The following is a 5,000-nucleotide window of genomic DNA, read 5'->3' as shown; positions in this document are numbered from 1 at the left end:
TATAGACCTCCGGCAGGTGCAGCGTCTATCGGGTCTCCTCGCGAGATCTGGTCTGCTATCTAGATTCCCTGATACGTCTTGGCCAATCAAGATTAATAATAGGAGCCCAGTGCTAACGACAGCAGTAGATGACGAATTTACGCAGTCATGCCCGTATGCTTTCGTACAATATTCAGTGTCTTATTGGTGGTCAAAACATGTCATTCGCGAAGTAGACAAAAGTAATATCAACATATAAGCGGATACCCACAGAAGTTATTTTAAACAGAGGTACATGAAAATAACATGCTGCGTGAAAACATGACGTGACCCGACCTCCAAGATTTTCCCCGCAAGCAAAAGTTGTACACATAACATTCCTTACACAACACAAATGAAGACGTGCTGAGATCTCCGGTCAAAAGCGCTATATTTTAAATTAGAAATCAATCTTCTGTGCTGTTTAACATGCTCATTATTTTTACATTTTCATTCTAATAAATGAATCGTAAATATCCTATCCTATTCCTTTATCTTTAACTCTACACGAAACACCCTTTTCAGACCTTTATAGGCTCTTCCATAGAATACTCCAACAACAACAACGTTTGTGGGCTGATTCCCAAAGTACGAAAATGGTTTTCTCGACAGAAAAATCAACCATGTGATAAAGTCACGAGACATTCTCTATTAAGTCTCATGCGACAAACGCTCTTAGTAGTAGTAATAGTGGTGATATATTAATAGCTCAGTGGAAACCGATAAACCTGGTGATGGTCTTATGCTCAGGTGTGCGTTTACGTGAATTTAAATTAATGCAAATTGGTTTCTACACTGCAAATACGACTCATCGCGCGTTAACAACCACCACCCCCTCTCCCTCCCACCCCAACACACACACCACAAATATACTGATGTTATTGAGGCAATTGAGAGTTAGCAATGCCATGTAAAAAGATAGAAATATCAGTCACTGTAAAGCCTGGCGAGTCTTGGTATGATTCAGATATTCACAAACCTTATATCAATTTAACAGGCTGTCTACCAATGGCTCATCTACACTGTAAAATTCCTTCTTTTATATTGGAACTCACAGTAGAGTTCTGAATCCTTACGTCCCGTTAAGCAAAATCGGTAGAATGTATTGACGTACACTTCTGAAAAACTACCTCAGGTGTCCCTACAGGATCTTCGATAAATCATTATTTCCTAGCGCTTTCCCTTTCCAAAGCTATTTACGACAATTTTTGTTCTCTTGCTGAGAAACTAAAATCAACAAATTCTTAAAAAATAAATAAATAAAGCGCCAAATACATGGATGTTTATTTTTATGTTCGACGACTGACGGTGTAACTGAACTGGTACCAGGATATGACACCACTAGTTTCACACCTGCTTAACACCTGTAGGTAACTCTCTCTCTCTCTCTCTCTCTCTCTCTCTCTCTCTCTCTCTCTCTCTCTCTCTCTCAAAACTGAAAAAGCACCACCTCTTTTCATACGTTAGAAGAGACTGTTACAACTGCAAAGAAATAATTTCCGTAAGTATTTTTAATTACTTCCTAACATCTCGATTCACCGACACTATGGTTAGAATTTGACTTCATTGAGAGAACCTGAAAAAATACCTGAAATACCTGCAGTTAAAGCGAGCAATCTGAACGATAATTAAGTCTTCGTAGAATACAAACACCGGCCACGTATTTAATACACACGTGAATTTTGTTATACTACACGCCTTTGATTTTTCTGAGAAAATGTGTCAAGCTGTCTACCTTTACCGTCAACTTCTCAAGTACAACACAGTTTTATCACCCCAAACTCTATTATAAATCAAAATCGATTCTAAGTATCTGAAATCTAATCTTACATTTGATCAGTCAATTTCTGCAATCATTCACAAGTTATGGTAGCAAAAACACACAAAATGAAACACACAAATCTTATATACCTGGATGAAATTTTCAAAACCCGATGAAAGAGAACAGTGTACGGAATTTGTTATTATATATTCTCTCTCTCTCTCTCTCTCTCTCTCTCTCTCTCTCTCTCTCTCGCTCTTCTCTCAGTCTCTCTCTCCTTCTCTCTCTCTCTCAGAAAATTGTCACAGATTTATTTTTATCATACACAGAGATTACCTGTAGATTAGATCCTCCCCTCATGGATGAGTTTCCTAGTGTGGATAAGGTTATTTTTTGTACTAATTACTGAATGTGGCAGATGTCTTGTGAATTGAGTACGACGATAAACCAACTTGGGATCTGTGTTGTTATCACAGAGATATCTTTGGCATGGAACCTTAGCTCATCTGATTGTCTCAAACGATCTTACTGAGAAGGACAAAGCTTTCGATGGAGAATATTTGTCGTCTTTATTTGGTAACTAAAAATTTTCGACTCACGTTTTCTGTGACTGTTCAGATTTAATTCTGATGTGCTATTTTCCTTTAAAATCAATTCTTCTCTGAATACGATATTACAAAGTTTTAAGAAACACCACTATTTTATTACAGCTGATAGGAATGTATTGATAAATACGCTTCAGGTTTCGTCCGAGGGCGTGCTAAGTGAGCAACCTACTTGAAGAGAACAAAGCAATTATTACTTTGCGATATTTGTTTACGTGGAAGGAGATATTATTAAAGTTACTCTCCTCTTCAATACCGTTATGGAAACGGTTAAAAAAAACTATAAAAAAAATGATAAATCTGCCCCCTAGGTTTGTTTTTCAGATTTTGGAGAACTTGAGTGTCTTATTTATGAGAGAGAGAGAGAGAGAGAGAGAGAGAGAGAGAGAGAGAGAGAGAGAGAGAGAGAGAGAGAGGAGAGATGGAGAAGAGAGAGAGAGAGAGAGAGAGAGAGAGGAGAGAGAGAGAGTGTGTTAACACGTCAGTGAGATCAACACCTGACGACATGAAATGTATATGAAATAAAAGACGCGGTGGAACATGGTAAAAATGAGAGAAAAAAAATCGTAAAAATGCCGAAAAAAGGCATCACGAAACTCCAACAAAACAGCATCTACATGGCTGGAGGACGACAGTAAATAATCCGTACATCATACGCAGAAACCCGGATGGATTTGAGAGTCATATGTACGACGATTCTATTTATAGACTCTGACAGAGTATATCACTTTCCCCTTGTACACGTCTCCTCTCTCTCTCTCTCTCTCTCTCTCTCTCAGGTGCGCACTGATGCACTTGTGCTCAATCCATATATTTCTCTGTATGAATACATTTTATCCTCAATCTTCACTGATTAAATTATCCTGACGAACGGCAACATACAAATAAACCAAATCATGATTTAAAAAGCAGTATATATAAAAATTATATATATAATATATATTATATATATATATCACGGTGATGTGATAAATATTCATATATATATATATATATATATATATATATATATATATATATATATATATATATATATATTATATACACCACCTCAACATAATCTACCAAGGCTAACACTATACCTCGTCAATGTTTCCACATTTCTCTTCTTTTCATTTCTCCTAGCGTCACATACAGTACTATAGATACAATTGATTTTACAAACTGCAACCACCTTTTTACGTGTCTACTTTGAATGCCATAAACAAAAGTTCTTCCCAATCCTTCGCAAACAAGCTAAGCTTCTTTATTCACCTTCACCTGTTACGCGACTCGGCTCTTCTCGCAGCCTGACATCGCTCATTTTATTTACTCCCAGAAAATACTGAAATAATAAGTTACCCCAATTCTTCCAAGTCCCATATTAACATTCACTGCTGCTTATCATTGGTTTCAATTTATACACTCTCTGCCTCACTCCCGCCTCATACCACTATCAATAATCTCTTGAAAACGCTTTCACATTCTTTAAATAGTGCTTGCAGCTTTTTTCACTATTCCGAATCGGTGCTGCATTTACATCCAATATTCATCAACAACTTTCTACCTATGTTTAATTTTCTTTCTTTGACTTCTTACATAAGTGCCTATGATCGTTCTATTAGGCCATATAAAAAAAATCAAATATAGTGCATGATGCTTCCACATACCAACATACTCCATATTTTCCTTCTACTGATTTCATTATGAGGTTCATCTAAGCCCATGTAGGCCACATACAGCTTCCCACCTGTGCTATATCTTTCTCCCATAACTGCTCCACTGCACAAACTTCATTCGCATACCTACCCTCTTCCTTGTCCCAACATACACTGCTGTTCTCCGATGAGTCTTCCTATCACCATCTGCCTCACTTCCTCAATGAAAACCCTTCCACACACCATCCCTGGTACTCTAAATAATGATTTGGAATTATAATTCTTACAGTTGCATATTAAGCTATAGTTTTACACAATGATACAATTATTTTTCTAACCCATTCTTTCGAAAGAGACAGACTAAGTTGGGTCTGATTTCCCACCCGAGAGCCGAGTGGTTTCGTGGTACAATCCATTAACAAACCAAGGCGAAATGTGGGGACCCATGGGTGTGTGTGTGTGTGTGTGTGTGTGTGTGTGTGTGTGTGTGTGTGTGTGTGTGTGTGTGTGGATTAACTGCGTTTGGTGAGCAGGAAACTCTAGAAAATGTGTAAATGCGAGAGTTATTGGTTCAAGTCCAGGTGGTTCTAGTTTAAGAGTCAAATTCCTATATTAATCTTTATCTATGCTTATCTAGTTTCAGTGGAACGGTGGCGGTTGTACTTTTAATCTATATGTAAAAATAGTAAGATATGGTGCACTATGTATGGAATGGAGTTTGTCGAAAAAATATTTTCTAAAATGGCTTCGTTGTTGGAAATGTGTCTTCAAAAGGCATACTTAAAAGTTTCACTGGGAAACAGAAGCGTTGAAGAAAAAACAGGTTGAATTACATGTTAGAACTAGTGGATGTAAAAGTAATGATGAAAAAAAGGAGTGGCATGAAACACGTGTGATCATTATTTGGTTAAGCAAAAGTGAGGGTGGATTCAGTCACTGATCGAAAAACTAAAGCAAACAAGATAGACATAAGAAGTG

The 5,000-nt window shown here is 37.3% G+C and overlaps 1 protein-coding gene across 2 annotated transcripts in view; it reads right to left on the bottom strand.

The window, feature by feature from the left end:
* Positions 1-5,000, bottom strand: part of LOC135211225 (CCR4-NOT transcription complex subunit 6-like) — a 322,253-nt gene that overhangs the window by 18,548 nt on the left and 298,705 nt on the right. The window lies entirely within an intron of this gene.

This window comes from Macrobrachium nipponense, chromosome 4, assembly GCF_015104395.2.
Source record: "Macrobrachium nipponense isolate FS-2020 chromosome 4, ASM1510439v2, whole genome shotgun sequence".
Lineage (NCBI taxonomy): Eukaryota > Metazoa > Arthropoda > Malacostraca > Decapoda > Palaemonidae > Macrobrachium > Macrobrachium nipponense.
Note: the sequence above shows the minus strand (reverse complement) of the source record. Positions and strands in the feature narration are given on the sequence as shown.